General features: G+C 40.8%; 1 long non-coding RNA gene across 18 annotated transcripts; it reads left to right on the forward strand.

Moving 5' to 3' along the window:
• The first annotated feature begins 306 nt into the window (after nt 1-306).
• Nucleotides 307-22,109, forward strand: LOC144998027 (uncharacterized). Of its 18 annotated transcripts, none has more exons than XR_013660076.1 (14): nt 307-948; nt 1,015-1,512; nt 1,677-1,711; nt 1,801-1,860; nt 2,332-2,770; nt 2,854-2,910; nt 3,414-3,486; nt 3,647-3,718; nt 3,786-4,171; nt 4,263-4,353; nt 4,476-4,520; nt 4,662-5,074; nt 5,171-5,322; nt 21,927-22,109. It is a non-coding gene; the product is annotated as an uncharacterized LOC144998027 (long non-coding RNA). The 18 variants fall into 18 exon arrangements; XR_013660077.1 differs by having other exon boundaries at nt 3,452-3,486; XR_013660063.1 differs by adding an exon at nt 21,244-21,301 and having other exon boundaries at nt 2,854-3,718.
• Nucleotides 22,110-23,107: the final 998 nt, after the last annotated feature.

Raw genomic sequence — 23,107 nt, forward strand, 5'->3', positions numbered from 1 at the left:
AAAAAGTTATAAAGACTTTTCAAAAGTTGTGTTGTAATTTTTTAAATACACATTTTTAAGGATAGTAAAAAACTGTTTTCAAAAGCAAATTTTTATTTACCAATTATATATATATATATATATATATATATATATATATATATATATATATATATATATTAAAATTATCAATCCTTAGCTACAGTATACTTGCCTAATTTTTGTCACGTTTTGCCCTTATATTTTGCATATGTTTTCTTTCACTGATCCCCTTCTATTTAATTAATTTGTATGTGTTTCTTTTTCTGGTCATTGACACATCTTCCTGTTTTATACGTGTTTTTTTCCCTGGCCTTTACGTGGAGTTTACCTGTTTTCGTTTTGTTTCCTTCACGATACTTCCACCACCTACCAAGGTTTCAAACAGACCTACCAAGGTTTCAGACAAAGAAACTTAGGGTTTCTTACTGTCTTCCCCTCCATCTCCCTCTAAAAACGAGCTCGGCTAGTCCATGTTGCAGTCCATCGCAGAAAGTACTGAAAGAAAGCAAGATCTTCGTCTATGTATTTATGTATTCCCACGAAGGAATTTGCCAACAACGTCGATAATATGCTTTTAGGGAACCAAATCTCATTTCTCGATCCTTCTATCTGAAGAAACCCTGATCCATGGCCTTACGCCTTACGCTATACCACATATCTGTAGATGTTAAATGCTCACACAACACACACACTCACCATCTCTCTCCATCGAACCTTCCTACCCCTATACCCCACAACCTTTCTACCCAACAAAAACCACTTACCATAGGGTTGGCTTTGTTGTATTTCAGCGTAAGTTACAGGATTTCACCACCACCATCGCTCAACCGACTTTCACCACCACCATCGCTTAACCGATTCAGACTGGCTGTTGTGGATTTCGAATTTCCGATTTCTCTCTGATGTCGCCGTGAATATCTGATTTCAGTATGTGTTCTGATTACATGTTAATTTAAACATACACATGTTAATTTTAGTTCTGTTGATGGTCAGGTGTAACAACCAGGAACTAGAACGGGGAAATCTATAAACTTTTGCACTGCAGTCAATCAAGCACTTCAAATAGCTTTAGATTTTGATCCTCGGTACCTTTTCACTTTTGCTACCTTCTTTAATTATAATTATAATACTCTATTATGTCTGAATCCTGATATATTATTCCTTCCTTTTTCTGATTTTGTTGAATGATCATTTTTGTCTAATTACTCGATTCTTATATCTGATTCTTCACATGTGGGCCATGTAGGTTTAATAGAATCCCCTCTTCCGAATGGAATTGTAAAATTAGCATGGATTCTTAACTGATTTTTCATTTCTATTACCATATCATAACAAATTAAACTAAATTGGGAACCAAAACTTCACATTTGGAATCACAGTTCTTAGATATTTGGGGAAGATGTGGGTTTTGGTGGCGTCTTCCGTTGCACAACTGGATTGGCTGATCAATTTGGTAAACATAGGGTTTTTAAGACCCCTCGATGCGAACAGGTAACTTTATCGATAAAAAATCTCTCACAGTTTGACTTTTTAAACCAACAAAAATCGTCATGAACTCTTTCATTTCTTGAAATAATTAGGAATCTTATGATATGTCAATCACTACAATTTAAAAAAATGGTGTTTCTGATTTAAGATTCGTTCTTTTACAACAGGGGATTGTTGGATTTGGTATTGTCTACCAGCAATGGTAAGTTCCTTAAAATTTTGTACTCCAAAATCCTTTTCTGCATCTTTTCATACAGTTACTTATTATATATAATAATAATTTTGTAACAGGGGAATCGAGCTATAGCAGAAATTCAATTTGCAGATTACATTTTTCCTGCTTTTGATCAGGCATGTATCTTTATTCTCCACTATGCTAATTTATCACAGATTCACATCCAAATCTTTCAACATTTTGACTTTCTTTGGTAGCACAGTTAAGTTTCTTTCGTACTTTCTTAAACATTTGTTGGTACTATCTTCCTAAATTCAGAATATTTTGGAGTTTCAATCAAAAAGGTTGCAGATTTAGGCTACTGGAATGTATATTTTGCAGGATGAAGTGATTATATTACAAATTTAAGCTATTGGAATATGTATTTTGTAAAATATGCCTTTTCTTGGAATCTAAATTTTAGTTACTGGAATGTATATTGTCCTTAAATCCTTTTTTCGTAATTTGGAATCAATCCAACACGAATGACGAGGATGTGATTTGTCTTTCTATCCATGCCCACCACCTGTTTGTCTAAATGCCTGACTAAACCGAATACCCAAATAAAAAAAAATCATTTTTCTTAATTTTGAGGGTTTATCTTGCAGACGAAGATGAAGAATTTGTGGAAGAGTAGCAAGCTTCCTGGGTATTTCCCTGTAAAGTTATTGAAAGTTAAGTAGCTGTAAACATATAGGCAAAGAATCAAATCATATGATGACCCATCCTATATATGCTTATTCATATCCTTTTTAAAAGGACTGCATATTCATTTGTTCATTGTAGAATTCTACTCTTATTCCTTCCGTTATTTTGAAAAAATAAAATTAAAGTTCATTAATGAAATGAAGTTATTTAACTATTACGAGTATAAATAAGGTCGATGTAATTACAAATGGGCGTTTTGTTCAGGTCTTGTGCTTCGATGGCGATGACTTTTTTCATAAAATCATCCTAACAAACTTCTACTTTGACTAATCTCCCAAGCAAAGATTGCATGGAAGGGTATTTCTGGAAAATGTGGATGCTCAAAATCAAGCTCTTTTGGTTGGTTTTATTTTATCTTTAATAGTAAACGTACTTTTTGATTTGTTTCAATTTTTACTTATTGTAATGTCTCTTTTGTTCAGATTCTGACATCATGCTTTCTGAAAAGTTCTCATTTTGAAGAGTTCTTATGTGTAAAGGTAATACAACATGTTCTTAGGCAACTTATAAATTTATACTCATAATAAATTCGTATGAAGAACATTAGTATCTACCAAAAATTTTTAAAAAGGAACTAAAAGTGCATGGCCAATGACAAAATGGTCATTTTGCATGTGAAATAGCTTAAAAAGTTATACTTTTCAAGACAAGTAAAAAAGAATAAGTTATAATTTAGAAAATAGATTGATAGTAAAATTAAGAGATATTTGCATTATTGGTTGCTGTGGTTTACTGTTTTTTCCCAGTTTTGGTCCAAGGGGATGATAAATAATAATGGTCCATTTTAAAAAAATTAAAAGCTGAGTAGTTAAATTCAAGAGTAAATTACATTTTCGGTTCCGAATATAGCTGAATTTTTCAGTATTAGCCCCAAAAAGTTGTCTTTTGTGTATTTGGCTTTTATTTGAGAAACAAATGAAAAGATCCAAAAGGGTTCCCAATAGAAAGCCAACAGATATAATAAAACATTATATTATTTTAGAGATTTTACGCATGTTGTTTGTGGCCCCGGTGCTATAGGATTCTTAAAGAAAGAATTTGCCAACAATGGAAAGGTACATATCTACACATGTTTATACATTTTACTTTTTTCTAACTTTTGGATTAGATGATCTAATTCTTTCTTTTTATTATTAGTGTTTATATAAATAAATTTAGATGCTTGAGCATCTGGCCAAACCACTATATATTCACAATTGATGAAACTGCTAACAGAAATGTTGATCTCATAATTGGATTCTTGAACAACGAAAACATAAAGATAAAGTATTTCGTACTAATTTTAAGGTATATAGTTCTCTCTTTTTTCTAAAGATTTTTTATAATAGATATTAAAAAGATAACCTTATTACAGGGTAATCCTGATTATAAAGGTGTATGCCCTATTACTCCCCCACAAGAAGGCCATTGCAGACCTTGAGATTTGTGATAGATGGTGAAATGTTAGTTTATCTGCTTGCAAGGGATTTGATCCTATACACTATTTTCGTGGTTGACTAACCTTATTGTAAATAATTGGTGAAATATCTGTATCTGGTGCAAAATATAAATTATATCTGGTGCAAAATATAAAACAAAGGAGTTTTTTGGCATCACAGTGGAAAGTGGAAAGGTGTAACTTGCCAAAAACCCAAAAAAAAAAAAAAAAAAAAAAAAAAAAAAAAAGTTCCTTCCGACCCATGCCAAGCATGGTCCCAATCCTAGCTTCCAAAGCAAGCGAACTGAATTAATCAATTGTAGGTATGATTTTCTTACATTGTTTTCTGAGTATTTGACATAGTTTAAGAACGCCTGTCTGTTTTTATTTGGAAGTTGGTTTTGTTGCTCAAAGTTACAGGTTCTGGATCGAAACTGATTATAAAATTAAACCCTATGACATGCACGCCCACAACGCGTTCGCTGAAATGCCTGAGCCAATTAAGGTACTCATTCCACTTTAGTTTACCTCATTCAATACTTGATTATATTTTATTTGGATTTTTCATGAATTATGTAATTTCTCTGTATGCTTGTACAATTATTCAAAAATTATACTGGGTTTCAGTTGTGATGATGATGCTGGTGCTGTTGGAGAATATAAATTGCCCAGGTAAATTTTGGGTTTTAATGACCTTTTTTTGTTGAAGAAAACATATATTTGTAGATATTTTCCAAAGTACAATGCTCCAATAGGAAGAAATGGAAGCATGTTGCTATCTATTGCATTAACACATTTGTTTCCCACTTGCAGGCTGAAGGGTTTTTTTTTTTATCAATGTAAACATCCAGGAAGAACATTTAACAGATCAGTTGAGTAGTGGTCTGGTCCAGTTAAAGTATGTTGTTCTTTTGATCTAAGAGAATGTTAACATATTGTACTTTTAACAATTCAACAACATACTTTGTACAACTGGTGTCATACTACAACATATTTGACTATTATGTATTTGTAAATGACCAAATTGAAGACAATAGCAACATACTTTACTGGTCTTAACCGAACCCCGCGGAGCGGGGTTTCACAGCTAGTTACTTTATTAAACTTATTTACCTTTTGAAAAGTTAATAAGACGACAAAACACTCCCTTAAGTCCACTTATTTAAGAAGCTTTCTAGGAAAAGAGACAAGCAAATACAATAGAAGTGGTTGGAACTTGGAACTTAGTACGCATCTCCAATCTTTTATTTCATTTTCAAATATGTTATTATTATGTTTTTTATCATTTTGTTATTTATTATAGTTTTATTTTTATTTTGTAGTGGTTACATATCCCAGAGAATATGCAGTGGATGGACTTTTCTCGGTAAAATCAGACGTACTTAGCTTCATTGTTTTGGTGTTGGAGATTGTTACCCAAAAGAAAAACAGAGGATTCTTTCACCATGACTACCATCATAACCTTCTCGCACATGTAAGGGGCTCTTTCTTTCTTAACTTTATGGGCTGAATGGTTGAATATTTGAAATAGACAAGTTACAACACAACAAATAAAGAAATATTGTCCCTAATTAATTGGGTTAATGTCATAAAATAACAACCAATAACACAAAATTTGCTCTTTAAGCCACTTATCTTTTAATTTTACTCAATAGGCTTTTAAAGTTTTTCCGAGTTCCCATTACACGATTAAAGTTTAGTTTAATTTGGTAATTTTGTCGTACCGGATGTCACAATGGATGCAATCTCAACGTAGTGTAGACCTAAATGAACTAATTTTGTCATACTGAATGCCACGGTGGACGCAACACAGGATTATGTATCAGTTTAGTCAGTTGAAATCTATCTCAATGGAGTAATAAGAATCCAAAAAAAAAAAAACTTTAGTGACCTATTGAATACAATTAAAAGATAAGGGACCAAAAAAACAAATTGTGTATCTGTAACAGCCCAAATTTTTGCAAAGAAAAATTTTCGTTTTAATTATCAACCGATTACATATTCTATAAGTTTTCAAAACATTTGTTTCCAATTCACATTCATTACATCAACGTTGTGTTTTTATGAAATCATCAGAGAGTCTCCAAAACTTCCAAAAGAGAGGTAGAGTACACGCCACATCATCACGCCTTGCCTTTGCCCTTAGGCTCCGAAGTACCTGCAACAATCAACAACCTGTAAGCGAAATGCTTAGTGAGTTTCCCAGAGTATACCACACACAATCACATATCCTGATAGCCATAAAGCTACATACATAACACATAAACCATGCATACCTAAAATCTGTAATAGTACCATGGGCTACCCCACATGGTCTTTACCTAGGACTGTCATGGGCTACCCCACATGGTCTTACATCCAGTGTCATGGGCTACCCCACCTGGTCTTCACCTAGGACTGCCATGGGCTACCCCACACGGTCTTACATCCAATGCCACGGGCTCCCCCCAGGGTCTTCATACAACATGCAATCTCATAGCAAAGAAACACAAAGTATCTAACACATCTACCACAATCACATAATGGGCCGACCTTGGTGCCTTAGACCCATAGGTATGGTGAGAAGACTCACCTGATACGAATGTTGAACTAATACTTTTTCGATTGGATATTCCCCACGAACTGCTCCAACTCACTACCTAAAAGTGACATATAATACCCAGTCATTAACCTTAAAGTCTGCCCTGGTCCACTTCAGTTAGGATCAAGTCAACAGTCTATGTTGACCCTAACTCGCCGAGTACAACAAGTGACTCGCCGAGTTTCCCGGGATAACATCTACTCGCCGAGTCATCGAGATGACTCGCCGAGTTCATAAGGTCTTGACAGATAATCTAAGGTCCACTCGTCGAGTTTCCTTGCTTGCCACTCGACACGTTGATGACCATCGAATCAATTGGGGGAATCTTACTTGACTCACCGAGTTGTTCCTTCAACTCATCGAGTTCTAGGCAATCTTCATTCGGCTCGCCGAGTTGTTCATCTATCTCGTTGAGTTCATAGCAGTATTTATCGGGCTCGCCGAGTTGTTCATCAAACTCGCCGACTCCATGCCTGTCTTCATATGACTTGCCGAGTATCCCCTGAGACCCGCCGATCTCGAGCCATACAGACTCCTTGGATCCATGCAATGCTTCCAAATTACAGATCTAGGATTACAGATCTAGGCTCTTGGGGCATGCTTTTCACGTAAAGTTGCAAGCTTTACGTGCATGCAAGGCTTTAAGGCCCCAAAATAGCAAATCTAAGCTTGGAATTGAGTCATACACTTGAGGGGAGGCTCATGTTAGGCTAAACGGATAACTTTATGCATCTCAAGGTCAAAGGAGTCCAGATCTGAAGTTACAACTTCAGATCTGGGCTTAAACACAAAAGCCCTTTCCTAGAATCCATGCACAAAAGAATGAGTCAAGGAACAGCTTAATACCTTCAGAAAGTGCTCCACAGAGGTAAATCTTGAATCCCCACGAGTCCTTTGCTTCTTCTAACTTGTTTCCTCAAGTGCTTCCTTCACCAAATCTCTCCTTCAAGCTTAAACCACCAAGAAACACACTCACAATCGAATAAGGGTTTTTAGGAGGAAAGGAACTGTAAAGGGGAGGCTAGGGGAGGCTTATGACCCTTTAAATAGGGTGCAAGGCCCCGAAGTTTAGGGTTTCATCTACCAGCATCTACTCGTCGAGTCCCATAGCGAACTCGGCGAGTAGATCATTAAACTTCACGGGCAAACCCACTACTACTCGACGAGTAGGGAGGCCAACTCGTTGGGTAGGTTCTAAAAAGACAAACGAAAATATTAATATTAATACCCGAGGATCAGGGCGTTACAACTCTCCCCCACTTGAATTAGGCTTCGTCCTCGAAGCCTGCTGGTTCAAATAACTCCGGGTAGAAACCTCGCATTTCATCTTCTGATTCCCAAGTCCATTCGGAACCCCTTCGGTGCTGCCATTGCACCTTAAACAACTTCACTTCTTTATTCCGGAGCTTCTTTGTCTTCTTTTCCAAAATCGCAACTGGTCTTTCGACGTAATTCAGGCTCCCATCCAACTGAATGTCATCCAAGGGTATGACTGAGGATTCGTCGGCGACACACTTCCGAAGCTGAGATACATGGAAGGTTTTGTGAATCCGACTAAGCTCCTCTGGAAGCTCTAATCGATATGCCACCTTGCCCACCCGGGCTATGATCCTGAACGTTCCTATGAACCGGGGGCCCAATTTGCCCTTCTTGCGGAACCGAATAATCCCTTTCTAGGGCGACACCTTTAATAAAACAAAGTCCCCTTCCTAAAATTCGAGGTCTGATCGTCGTCGATCCGCATAACTCTTCTGATGGCTTTGTGCGACCCGCAACCGGTCACGTACCTGCTGAATCAATCTGGTGGTCTCGAGTACCACCTCTGTGCTCCCTAAAACCCGATGCCCAACCTCGTCCCAGCACACTGGGGTCCTGCACCTCCGCCCATATAACATCTCAAATGGTGCTCGGTCAATACTGGCGTGATAGTTATTATACGAAAACTCTGCCAGTGGAAGATACGCATCCCAACTTCCTCCGAAATCCACTACGCATGCCCGCAGCATGTCTTCCAGTGTCTGGATCGTCCTCTCACTCTGGCCGTTGGTCTGGGGGTGATATGTCATACTAAAATGCAGCTGGGTACCCAGTTCCTCATGGAACTTCTTCCAAAACCTAGATGTAAACCGAACATCCCTATCTGAAACCATTGATACTGACACTCCGTGCCTAGCCACCACCTCTCGAACATAAATGTCTGCCAACGTTTTCGCAGATATACTCTCGAAGATTGGGATGAAGTGGGCACTCTTCGTCAGTCTATCTACGATTACCCATATGACATCTACTCCCCTCGTTGTTCGTGGTAGCTTCGTGACGAAATCCATAGTGATCTCTTCCCACTTCCACATGGGAACGGGTAATGGCTGAACCTTGCCATGAGGTCGTTGGTGCTCGGCCTTGACCTTCCTGCAGGTCAGACACCGCTCCACATACCCGACGATTTCTCGCTTCATGCAGGGCCACCAATATCCCCGCCTCAAATCCCTATACATTTTTGTTGCACTTGGGTGTATAGAAAACCTAGACTTATGCGCCTCCTCCAACAGTCTCTGCCTCACTCCCCCTGACATCGGTACCCACACTCGGCCACACTATGTCAATAAGTCGCAACCATCCTTAACAAACAAAGGATACTGCCCCCGAATCCTTTCCATTTTCCATTTCTCTTTCTTCACCCCTTAGACATGAGCCCCTTGAATTATGTCTATCAAGGGGGACTTACCGTCACCCTCATACAAATGTTCCTGATTAGCGACCCTGTCGCCTTGCAACTCAATGCATCGGCCACCACATTGGCCTTCCCTGGATGATATAGTATCTCGCAGTCGTAGTCCTTTAGCACGTCTAACCATCTCCTCTGTCACATATTTAGGTTCTGCTGGTCCATCAAATATTTTAAACTCTTGTGATCGGTATACACAATGAATTTCACCCTATACAAGTAGTGCCTCCAAATTTTGAGGGCAAACACCACTGCCCCCAATTCCAGATCATGAGTGGGGTAATTAGCCTCGTGAGGCTTCAACTGTCTCGAGGCATAAGCGATCACGTGCCCCCTCTGCATCAGTACTGCACCCAATCCTGAAATAGATGCATCACAATACACTACTAAGTCATCCAATCCCTCAGGTAGAACTAGAATCGGAGCCTCACATAATCTCCGTCTCAGGATCTCAAAAGCCCTCTGTTGGTCTTCACCCCATTGGAAAGTCACATTCTTCCTAGTTAAGCGGGTCAATGGCACGGCAGTCTTGGAGAAATCCTGGATAAATCTTCGATAATAACCCGTTAAGCCCAAAAAGCTACGAATCTTAGAGGCATTCCCCGGTACTTCCCATCGCATCACCACCTCCACCTTTGTTGGGTCAACCGAAATACCCTCCTGATTGATGACATGACCCAGAAACTGCACTTCCTTCAACCAGAATTCCATTTGGAGAACTTTACATACAGCTTCTCTGTAACATCCCAAAATTCAAGCCCAAAAATTTCATTTTTGATTAATTAATTCATAAAACATTCATTAGAAAATATTGTATAAACACGTCATCTCAAAACCAAGTATCATATTTGAAACCCACAACCATGAACAAATGTCATATCAGAGTACAATCCCAGAAAACACCGTGAAGAAATCATATGTGAGTGTGTGTGATGCCATGCTATGCCGCCGGCTCCTTCCCCTTGGATGAAGAGGTACCTGAAACCAAAAACTGAAACCGTAAGCTAAAAGCTTAGTGAGTTCCCCCATCATACCAGATACCATACAATACCATCGGTATCTTCCAACCGGTAATCTTCATCGGTATCTTTCAACCGATAATCATCATCAATATCTTTCAACCGGTAAACGTCATCGGTATCTTTCAACCAGTAACTAGGGACTATTCCACCCCCTACCACTAGCATACAATAGCAAGATATAAGCACACATTCAGACATATCCGGGTACTGACCTACCCCTTGGTCCTAAGGACCACTATCAGGGAAACTATCCCTATCATGTAACATATCATACAGATATAACTCATAACCAAACGCATACCATACCAAGATAAATTATCACAAAGACAATTATCTTCTAAATACTCCTCAATGGTGGGCCAACATTGTGGCCTTAGACCCACCCCTACTGGAAGGTAACTCACCTCGTAGCTACTGAACTGTGCGGGAATCCTCTGACTGCTGCCACTGCTGCTCCTCCGGCTATAATTACCACAAAACACTTAGTCAGAAACTGACATCTACCCTTAGGGTAAAATAACCATGTTACCCCTTGACCAAGTCAAAGTCAAAGTCAACTTCCAGTTGACCTGACTCGCCGAGTTGGCTCGCAACTCGCCGAGTCCCTATCCTTCCATCAGACCTCATGCCCGTCTCTACTCGTCGAGCTAGGCGATGACTCAACGAGTTTTTCCTTCTAAAAGAACACCGACTGAATCCACATCCAACTCGCCGAGTTGTATGAACAACTCGTCGAGTTCATCTTCAACTGATACTCATGTCCTGTCTTGACTCGCCGAGTTGTATGAACAACTCATCAAGTTACTCTTCATCCTATGAACACGTTCTGTCCTCGACTCGCCGAGTACCATGAAGATTGTCTTGGACTTTCCGAGTTCGTTCATGCACTCGCCGAGTACCATGAATTCCCAGAACACTTTGCTTAGTCCAGAACGTTGGGTCACTCCCGGGACTCCTAAAACCTTTCCACACCCAACTGGTCCTTATGACCCACACTGACATGGGACCAAAACGCTTGGACTCGCCGAGTCTATCACATTCCTTACTAAGAACTTCGATTTCTAATGTACAACACTTAACCAAATGATAGATCGAGGCCCCTAAACTCGATCTAGCATGTAAAGTTACAAACTTTACGTGCATGCATGGGACATTAGAGCTTAAAAGGCTCTAAAATGGTTCTTTTGTTGCATGGGGCCTTCCTTGGTTCAAAAAGCAACCTAGATCTGACTTGTGGCTCATAGAATGACATGATGCAGAAGCCCAGACCCCCAACCATGTTTGCAAACATGGTTGGCCACCAAAAATAGCTTATAAAAGCCCTAAATCACCTCAAAGAGGGATCTAACAAATGAATGAGCAAGGTTCAGACTTTATACCTTCCAAAGACTGCAAATGATGAACCAAACTCGAATCCTTCAGTCCCCTCTTGATCCTTCTATGCTCTTCCTTCTTCCTTGAGATCAAAACTCACAAGAATCACTCAAAAAGCCTTAGTTCCTCACAAAAAACGACTAGGGTTTGCAATGAGGAGTGTTTGGGAGCATAAAGGGGGAAAGGAGGGTGCATAAGGTCGTTTAAATAAGGTGCAAACCCCTGGATTAGGGTTTTATCCAAACAGCGGCTACTTGCCGAGTCTGGGACTCGACTCGCCGAGTCCGCAGCTTAAACCCCGCGCCTCATCCCGCTTCTACTTGGCGAGTCAGCCCTTCAACTCGCCGAGTCCAAGGCCAAAAATGCAAAAATAAATGAAGATTTAATAACAGAATACGTACCAAGAACCAGGTGCTACATTCTCCATCCTCAAGGTCTCCAGTACCTCTCTCAATTGCTACTCGTGCTGTTCCCTGGTCTTAGAATAGACCAGGATGTCGTCAATAAAAACAATCACCGACCGATCCAACATCGGCATGCACACCCGGTTCATGAGGTCCATGAACGCGGCCGGAGCATTAGTGAGCCCAAATGGCATCACTATGAACTCATAATGCCCATAACGAGTCCTGAAAGATGTCTTCGGTATGTCCTCATCCCGAATCCTCATCTGATGATACCCTGACCGAAGATCAATCTTGGAAAACCACGATGCTCCCTGGAGCTGGTCAAATAAATCGTCAATTCTAGGCAAGGGGTAACGGTTCTTCACCGTCAGCTTATTCAGCTCCCTATAATCGATGTACATCCTGTGCGACCCGTCCTTCTTTTTAACGAAAAGGATTGGAGCTCCCCACGGAGAACTATTTGGACGGATGAACCGCGGTCTAGTAGCTCTTGGATCTGGGCAGATAATTCCTACATCTCGGGTGGCGTCAACCGATATGGTGCCTTTGCTATCGGGGCGGCGCCTGGCACTAGGTCAATACGAAACTCGACCTGCCTCTTCGGAGGCACTCCGGGTAATAATTCTTCGGGAAAAACGTCCTGAAAATCCCGCACCACTGGTACATTATCGATATCCGCCACTTCCTCCATTCGCGTATCTGAAACATAGGCCTAAAATCCCATGCAGCCCTGCTGCAGAAACCTCCTCACCCTTGCAGATGAATAAAGGGCCAGGCCCTGCGTGGTCCTCTCACCGTGAATAACCAGTTCTCATCCCCTTGGGTTACGAACCCGGACTAACTGCCGCTCACAATCGGTCATGGACCCATTGGCCCCCAGCCAGTCCATCCCAATAATCACTTTCAATCCTCGCAAGGGTATGGGAACCAAATCAACGCGAAACCTTTCGACGTGCACATTTAGGACACAGTCCCGATATACCTTCGCAGCACTCACGGTGCGATCATCTGCAATCTCCACCTCGAGCGGGGCATCCAAAGTCCCAGGTGCGTCCCGGAATTTCTTGCTAAGTGCAAGAGACACAAAAGATCGGGTAACCCCCGAATCGAATAAGACATGGGCCGTCATACTATTGAACAGGAAGGCCCCTATACAAAGCATAATAAGCATACATGCGAACACTTAACACTAAAGGAACAGAGGATAATGAAAACATACCAGCCACAACGTCTGGCGCGGCCTGAGCCTCCTCGGTAGTCAGCTGGAATGCGTGGCTCTTCACCGCTGGAGCTTCCGCCTTGGGGCGGCCGTTAGTAATCCTCATAGTGGCGGGTGCGGGCGCCGCCACAGATCCTCCCCCTCCACCCTGCAACCTCGGACAATCGTCCTTTTTATGACCTGTCTGGTTGCAGTGAAAACATATCAAACCCTTCTTGGGGCAATCCTTACTCAAGTGGCCCTATTGGCCACAGGAGTAGCATCCTGACATCCCGGCTGTACGACAAGCCCCACTATGAAATCTCACACACTTGGCACACCGGCCCTAGCCCTGTTTGCCCTTACTCGAAGAATTAGAAATCTTAGGCTTTTTAGCCTGAGTCCCCGCTACCTGTACCTGCTCAGTCTTCAGCTTTGTGCGGGACTCCAACTCCATCTCCCTTTCACAGGCCTTCTCAACCATCTCATTCAGGGTTTTGCACCCTGTGAAACTCACAAACTCCCGAATGTCCTCCGTCAACATAGAGTGATGTCGGGTCCTCCTCATGTCCTCATCGGTCGAATACTGAGGAATCAGCAAAGCTCGCTCTCGAAACTTGGCGGTGATTTCCGCCACAGTCTCAGTAGTCTGCTGTAGATCATGAAACTCCCTCACCATCCGTTGCACCTCAATAGGCGGTGCAAACTCCTAATCAAAACGTTGAACAAACTCAGTCCACGTCATGCTAGCCACACCGGCTGTCCCCATCTGACTAGTAACCTCGCCCCACCAATCTCAGGCCCTGTCCCTCAGCATACAGGAAGCAAATCCGACCTTTGCCTCCTCCGGGCAAGAACTCGTACGCTGAGCATTTTTAATGTCTGCCACCCAGCGTCTACTCACAATGGGATCCCAGCCCCCTGAAAACTCCGGAGCTCCACATGCCTTGAACTCCCTAAACGAGGAAGTTCGAGCTCCACCCTGGCTCGCAGAAATATCGGCACTGAATTGTCTAAGTCTCTCTTCCATGATCTCCATCATGCCCTCCTTGACCGTCCCAAAGATGACTGGGGTAGCGTCAAGGATGCCCCTCATAACCTCGGCTGCGATCAGCTCGCGCAGCCTCTTGTCAATACCATCGGTAAGGCCGCCTGACCCAGCCCCGCATCTCGATCATGATCCTGATCCCCCTGCTCCAAATCGCGTAACCACCATGCTGAACTGTCATAACACAAACATAAAGATCAGGATTCCCATATTGAGATTGTATCTATACCAAGCTTCTTTGGAATTCCCAGATAGAACATGGGTTCGGGTACGGGTCCTGTGCTTCCAATAGTATAGGCCCAGTACTACCTTCCACATCTACCTGTACTTTTCCCCTGCTTTACCCAGTACCTCCAAATCTATCATAACCGAAAAACTATGATTCACAGCCCTCGCATGAATCAATCCCTGAATACCCTATTATTGTCCTACTCTAAACAATCATACCAATCAATGCAGGTTGCTACTAGGCATGCAAATTATACACAAAAAAGGATCAAACAGAATTTTGAATAAGAGATTCTACCCTAAAACCACATCGAAACAAGGAAAAGGAAATAAGGCTAAATCACTCATTCTGAGGATGTAACTCCTAACCATATATAATTTTTTTTTAACATACACTTAGCAATTTCACATAATCAACAGAGCTCATTTTCAGTATAACATGGCTATTCGAATTGGGAAACTACTTACTTGGCTCGGCTGATCACGCGCGTTGTACTCTCTTCTTTTGGGCTTAAAATCTTTTTTAAGTTACTTTTGAAAACGTTTACCACTTCCTCAGTTTGAGTTCTGACACATCCGAGGATGTTGTGACATCCCCAAAATCTCGGCCAGAAAAGACCGATTTTCATTTATGCTTTTAAAATAATTTCAGAGTAAATCCTTTTGGTTTAAAAGAGTTGCGGAATTTGTTCGCAAAAACAAAACGTGATAAAACAATGTTTACCCAAGCATTTCATAAAAGAAATGTATTTTCATTATATAATCAAAACTCGGGATGTCATGTTCCGATACAGACCTTAAAGCATAAACGATAACATTACAAGTCATTCAACAAATATATACATATACAGACTTGCAAACAAAACAACTTGATGGTTCATCCATCTTATGCCCTTGCGCCACTTCCTGTAATACAAATAAAACTGAGTGGGTCAGGCTTGGGAGCCTGGTGTGCATATAGGGTTTTCAACCCACAATAAATAATTATATTTAGTTCCACCAATCAACAATAACCCAATTACCCATTCCCGTTATTCTCACTTTACGTTCCTAAAACAACTAACACAAGGGACCTAGTCTTAGAATATTTCATCGGGGCGACAACACATGCATTCGGGGGTTTCCCGGCAATATATGTCAAATACGGCAACCATGAGGGGGATGGAGTACAACGAATGAACACCCAAGTTCATTAACACCTACAGGTGGCGAGCCTGCTAGTGTTCCACAAGACTATCTAGAAAAGTCCGTGATCGTCATCTAAACTCTGCTAGATGACTGAATCAAAACAACAACGAGGCCTCTCATCTGTTTATTACACACCAACTATCTATCCATGTTCTACCCAACATATTAGTAGATAAAAATATACATTTTTATACATAGTTTAAAAACCTGTATAGCATGCTTTAATCAATAATATTCCACATAACAGATGAGGCACACACACATAACACGTATTTCATAGAGAATAAATCAGATCTATGAGATAGAAGAGAGTGAATATACATTCACACATATAACGACAAAATATATACACATAACACGTATTTTATATAAAATACTTCATAATATTGTGTTGGAAGAAAATAACTACACACTCACTTGATCAGAAGATGATCGGACAGCACTACGGCTTGTAGAAGTAGTAATCCTCAGCAGATCTGGAAGATCTCTACAAAAATCGAACTTCTCGCGGGCAGAGCTTCAGCTCGGGAATCGAGCTTCGGCTTGGATATGAGATCCGGGGTGTCGGGATGGCTTCGGGGGTTTACGCGCATAGCTTCAGCACAAAAAGGAGAAGAAATGAGCAAAAATACCCGGAACCCTCGCATCCTATTTATAGGAGGCTGAGGCCTCGCCGTACGCTGGGCGTACAGCCTTACGCGGGGCGCAAGCCTCCGAAATCGTCACTGCATGCGTCATCCGAAGAACTCGAGTGCGAGGTGCGTCATGCTTCGCGGTACGCTGGGCGTACGCTAGTACGTTGGGCGTACTTCGGATCAGATCGATGATTCCTTCGGATATACATCCGAATTAAAGATTAAATTTAAATATTAATTATTTAATAAACTTCGGAAATTCATATCTTCTTCATACGAACTCCGTTTTCGATGTTCTTTATATCCACACGTAGGTGAGACTACTCTCTACAGCTTTCGTTTAGACTTCATCGGCTAATTTTGACTTTATTTTCATTATTTATTTTTAGTAGGCCCGGACAGGAAAACTTCGTTATAAATTCATAACTTCTTCGTTTGATGTCCGTTCTCGCCTAACTTTTCATCGCTTCGATACCAACAATGAGATCTTCGATTCTCGTTTGGATTGCTTCGGCTAAAAACCCCTCGATCTCAAATCGAGTATTTCGGGCTGCATACCGCTAAGTCGAAACTTCAATAAATCATAACTTCCTCATACGAAGTAATTTTTTGGCGTTCTTTTTATGCACGCTCTCGGTTTATAGAACTCTACGACTTTCGTTTAGATCACTAAGGCTAAATATCGCTCTAACGCAAATTTCACTTTCTACGTCATTCAGCGTTGTCGGTTCTGTCGCGAAACTTCGACAGGTCATAACTTCTTCGTTATAACTCGGGTTTCGACATTCTTTATATCTTCGGAATCCTTGTTTCGACCACTACATCTTTATGCAAAGATATTGGGATTATCTCATACTTTAATTTTGACGCTTATTTTATTCTTAATTCATTAAATTATAATAATTAAGAAAATAAACACATAATTCACATAATACTCAAATATTTCATCATTAATACTTCAAAAAGAGTTACAAGGGTTAACCTAGACTATTACATCAATGAAAATGCCTAGTCTGGAAACGCGGGCGTTACAGATGTGTCTGAATCTCTCAAACCAAGGCTCTGATACCAATTTGTAACATCCCAAATTTTTGCAAAGAAAATTTTTCATTTTAGTTAATCAACCGATTACATATTCCATAAGTTTTCAAAACATTTGTTTCCAATTCACATTCATTACATCAACGTTGTGTTTTTATGAAATCATCAGAGAGTACCCAAAACTTCCAAAAGAGAGGTAAAGTACACGCCACGTCATCACGCCTTGCCTTTGCCCTTAGGCTCCGAAGTACCTGCAACAATCAACAACATGTAAGCAAAATGCTTAGTGAGTTTCCCAGAGCATACCACACACAATCACATATCCTGATAGCCATAAATCTACACACATAACACATAAACCATGCATACATAAAATCTGTAATAGTGCCATGGGCTACCCCCACATGGTCTTTACCTAGGACTGCCATAGGCTACCCCATATGGTCTTACATCCAGTGTCATGGGCTACCCCACATGGTCTTCACCTAGGACTGCGATGGGCTACCCCACATAGTCTTACATCCAATGCCACGGGCTCCCCCTGGGGTCTTCATACAACATGCAATGTCATAACAAAGCAAACACAGAGTATCTAGCACATCTACCATAATCACATATTGGGCTGGCCTTGGTGCCTTAAACCTATAGGTATGGTGAGAAGACTCACTTGATACGAATGCTGAACTAATACTTTTTCGACTGGATATTCCCCACGAACTGCTCCAACTCACTACCTAAAAGTGACATATAATACCCAGTCATTAACCTTAAAGTCCGCCCTGGTCCACTTCAGTTAGGATCAAGTCAACAGTCTATGTTGACCCTAACTCGCCGAGTTTTTCGGGATAACATCTACTCACCGAGTCATCGAGATGACTCGCCGAGTTCATATGGTCTTGACAGATAATCTAAGGTCCACTCGTCGAGTTTCCTTGCTTTCCACTCGACAGGTTTATGACCATCGAATCAATTGGGGGAATCTTAATTGACTCGTCGAGTTGTTCCTTCAACTCGTCAAGTTCTAGGCAATCTTCATCCGGCTCGCCGAGTTGTTCATCCAACTCGTTAAGTTCATAGCGATATTCATCAGGCTTGCCGAGTTGTTCATCAAACTCGTCGAGTCCATGCCTATCTTCATATGACTCGCCGAGTGTCCCCTGAGACTCGCCGATCTCGAGCCATACAGACTCCTTGGATCCATGCAATGCTTCCAAATTACAGATCTAGGCTCCTAGGGCATGCTTTTCACATAAAGTTGCAAACTTTACGTGTATGCAAGGCTTTAAGGCCCCAAAATAGCAAATCTAAGCTTGGAATTGAGTCATACACTTGAGGGGAGGCTCATGCTAGGCTAACTGGATAACTTTATGCATCTCGAGGTCAAAAGGAGTCCATATCTGAAGTTACAACTTCAGATCTTGGCTTAAACACAAAAGCCCTTTCCTAGAATCCATGCACAAAAGGGTTTTGGAAGGAATGAGTCAAGGAACAGCTTAATACCTTCAGAAAGTGCTCCACAGAGGTAAATCTTGAATCCCCACGAGTCCTTTGCTTCTTCTAACTTGTTTCCTCAAGTGCTTCCTTCACCAAATCTCTCCTTCAAGCTGAAACCACCAAGAAACACACTCACACTCGAATCAGGGTTTTTGGGAGGAAAGGAACTGTAAAGGGGAGGCTAGGGGAGGCTTATGAGCCTTTAAATAGGGTGCAAGGCCTCGAAGTTTAGGGTTTTATCTGCCAGCATCTACTCGTCGAGTCCCATAGCGAACTCAGTGAGTAGATCATTAAAGTTTACGGGCAAACCCGCTACTACTCGACGAGTAGGGAGGCCAACTCGCCGAGTAGGTTCTAAAAAGACAAACCAAAATATTAATATTAATACATGAGGATCAGGGCGTTATATTGATTGTCATTTTATGACATTAACCCTAACTAATTTTGAAAAATGAAGTCTACTGATCTGTCAATAGTCATTCATTATCATCAGATTCAGTAAGTCAATTCGATCCAAAAATGAAACATTCTTTATGTATACAACACTGTATCTGAATCTTGACAGACATCGTTACTAATTCATCCACAACACATTTGGCTTAAGTGGGTTAAAATATCATTTTTTTTTGCAAGTATGGATACTTTATCCAGAGGGCGGGTCGATGGAGCTAATTGATGAGAATTTAAGTGAGTCGCATCGTTTATATGAAGTGTTGAGATCAATTGAAGTGGTTTTGTTGTGAGTTCAAAGAAACCTTGAAGATAGGCCTACCATGTCTTCAGTAGTTGTGATGCTCAGTAATGAAAGTCAACTGCCACAACCCAAGCAGTGTGGTTTCTTCTACACGGAGCATGCCCCTCAAGATGACATGTCATTTAGCACCCATGCACCATCTTCAACTACTGCAATGACCATTACACTAGTATATGGGAGTTGACACTATATATATATATATATATATATATATATATATATATATATATATATATATATATATATATATATAAGCAAAGAAAATTATGCTAGTAAATGTATATATAAAATATAATTTACAGGTGCACTGTTGAATTCTACTTTGTTTCCTCCTTGAAAACTAAGATCCAATTAGTTTTCATTTTGGTAATTATTTGGAGTTGTGTTTATTTAAGGACCATCTATGTAAGAAATTTTACATAAAGACCAAGCATTGTACGTTTTGCCAAGCATAAGGATCATTTATGTAATTTAGATTTTTTATGAAGTAAATCTATAGGTTTCAATTTTTGTGTTGCTTAGTTCCTAACCCATGTAAAATCCCCTTCCATTCCAACCTGCGTGTAACATCCCAATTTTCGAGCCCAAAAAATTCATTTTTAATTAAGTAATTCACAACATAGTTTACTAAAAAATTTCCAATGTCATATCATTTTATAAAAACAATAACGACATGTCTGAAAATCATATTGTCAAAAGTAAAATGAATCATAGTACAATCCCAGAAAACTCCATGCGGAAACCATGTGTGTGTGATGCGCTGCTACACCGCCATGTGTGTTTTCGGTTGGCATGTGTGTGTTTTCGGTTGGCCAGAAAACCTCAAGAAAACCACCATGGCTGCCAACCATGGTGGTTGTCGTCTCTATTTCGGTTCTACCACAGTCTACCACCACAAGGGTGGTTGTGTGTGTGTTTATGTTAGTTAGTGTGTGTTTGTGTATGTGTTTATTTTTGTTGTAAAGCATTATAAGTGTAATTAGAAAAAAGAATAATGAAAAGAAACTCTAACCACCACCGTGAGGTGGTGGCCGCCTCTGTGAGCCACCATTGACCACCACTACCCGAGGTGGTAGTGGGTGGTGCCCGACTAGCGAAACCCTAATGGTCCTAATAAACCCTAATTGATCAAAAGACCTAGCTATTGGGCCTAATGGGCTATGATTGGGTTGGAAAACCCTAATTTTAGGATTATTGGTTTGGACTTATCGGGACCCGCATTTGGGACCATTGGAGTGAAGTAATGAGTCAAGCCCAATTTCATTGTATGTTTGGACTTAATGAATAAGTTCTTAAAGGATTAAGACCTTAATGGGTTAAGTAGGAACACTTAACCCTAAACGACATTTTATGTGAAAAACCCTAATTGGGTTTGGGTTCTTATTGGTCCACTTATGGACTAAGGAAATTATTGGGCCTTAGGATAAGACCCATTAGAGAGGCTTAGGCCCAATTTGGAAAACTGGGTCATAATTGGGCCTTGAGGACTATTAGCTATTGGGCCATCAAGATGCCACATGTTTGGACTAGATAATTGGTTGTGCCTTAAAATAAGTCCATGTAGAGGTTTGGGCCCAATTTGGAAAATTGGGCCATATGTTAGGCTTTGGCCCATTACTTGAATATTAGGCCTTTGGAGTGTGAGTTGGACCTTGGGCTTGGAACCCAATTATTAATTGGGTAGTGTTTGATGTTGGCAGTTCGGGAATCTATCAACCAGCAGCTGGAGTTTCATCCGCGGGACTTCAGCAGTGCCAGGTGAGTCTCCTCACCACACCAATGGGTCTAAGGCACCAAGGTCGGCCCATTATGTGACTATGGTATATGTGTTAGTAGAGCCATGTAGTAGAGATATGTGTAGAGATCTGTGGTACGATAGTTAGCAATACTTTGTATATTTCTAGCTATAATTATTATGCGTAGGGAAATACCATGGGGTGGGCCAATGACACATGAATGTAAGACCATGGGGGTGCCCATGGCCTTCTGGCAGGGAAAAGACCATGGGGTGGGCCCATGACACATGGGTGTAAGACCATGGGGGCGCCCATGGCATCCTTGTGCAGGGATATGTGGTAGAGATAGCTTTTATAGCTAATCTGATATGTGATATGTGGTAGACATAGCTTTTACAGTCAATGTTATATGGTAGAGATAGCTTTTACAGCTAACAATATATGTGGCATGTGGTAGAGATAGCTTTTACAACTAATGTGATATGTGTTATGTGGTAGAGATAGCTTTACAACTAATGTGATATGTGTTACGTGGTAGAGAATTAGAGATAACTTTTATAGCTAATATGATATGTGGATTGTGTGTGGGGTATGCTTTGGGGAACTCACTAAGCTTCGTGTGCTTACAGTTTTGCTTATGGTTTCAGGTATCATCGATTTGGAAAAGAAGGGCTCGGATTGATCGCAGTGCACACACCTATGATTTCCGCAATGAATGATTTTGGGATACTCTGATAAATATTTTATTTTACTGAATGATGATTTGAAATGTTTGAAATAAATGGTATCAATGTTTTAGCTATATTAAAAATGAAAATTTTACCCCTGATTTTTGGGTTGTTACACCGTTTGGATCTCCGACATAAAATGTAACATCCGAACATCCAGGCATGGAAATTTGAGTATTCTATTTTAGGATATGAAGAAACTCAGCGAGTTAACACCTCAACTCGTCGAGTAGGATCATGACTTGGTAACCTGTTTAATGAAGGGACTCGATGAGTCGGGTATCTAGACTCGCCGAGTCATCACTGTTAAGGAAAACCCTAATTGTTCGGGTTTCAGACCTATTTAAAGGTCCTTATGTCCTTCGTTTGCGACCATTACACCCTGAGAAACCCTAGAGAGCAAAGAGGAAGCTCATAGTGCAAGAGGATGGCTAATTCATCATCCTTTGGTGTGTTTTAGTGTAACATCCGGATTCCCAGGTATATTATTTTATTCATTTATTTTGGAGGTTGTGGAGGGACTCGGCGAGTTGGTGCTTAGACTCGCCGAGTAGGGTCGCGAATTCTTATCCGGTTTAATGATCGGACTCGGCGAGTTCATGGGTGGACTCGGTAAGTCCGCGTTGTTTAATGAAACCCTAATCTCTTGGGTTTGGGACATATTTAAAGGCCCTTAGGGTCGTCATTTGCGGCTATCAGTCCCTTAAGAGAAACCCTAGAGTGCTTGAGCGTTTTGAGAGAGGGAGTGAGAGGAAGCCATTGTTGACCTTTGAAGTATTTTTTTAACAAGAAGAAGGAGGTTCTAGCCGAGAGGAAGCAAAGGAGGTTGCCATTCTGTGGATTTGGAGCTCAGAGCATCAGATTTGAGGTAGTAATTCGGCTCCCCTTCTGTTTTATGATGATCATATGGATTTAGGGTTTCTTGGACCCTTTATTGCTTAGATTTAATGTCCAATTAGTCCCTATTTGATCCATAGAGGTCCAGAGAGCCTTACTCATCAAGCTTTATGAAGATCAATGGGGGTTTTGACCATGGGTTATGATGATTGGGGCTAAAACATCATATAGGATCAAATAGAAGTTGCTTGTGCATCACGATA

This window comes from Lactuca saligna, chromosome 5, assembly GCF_052625555.1.
Source record: "Lactuca saligna cultivar CGN05327 chromosome 5, ASM5262555v1, whole genome shotgun sequence".
NCBI lineage: Eukaryota > Viridiplantae > Streptophyta > Magnoliopsida > Asterales > Asteraceae > Lactuca > Lactuca saligna.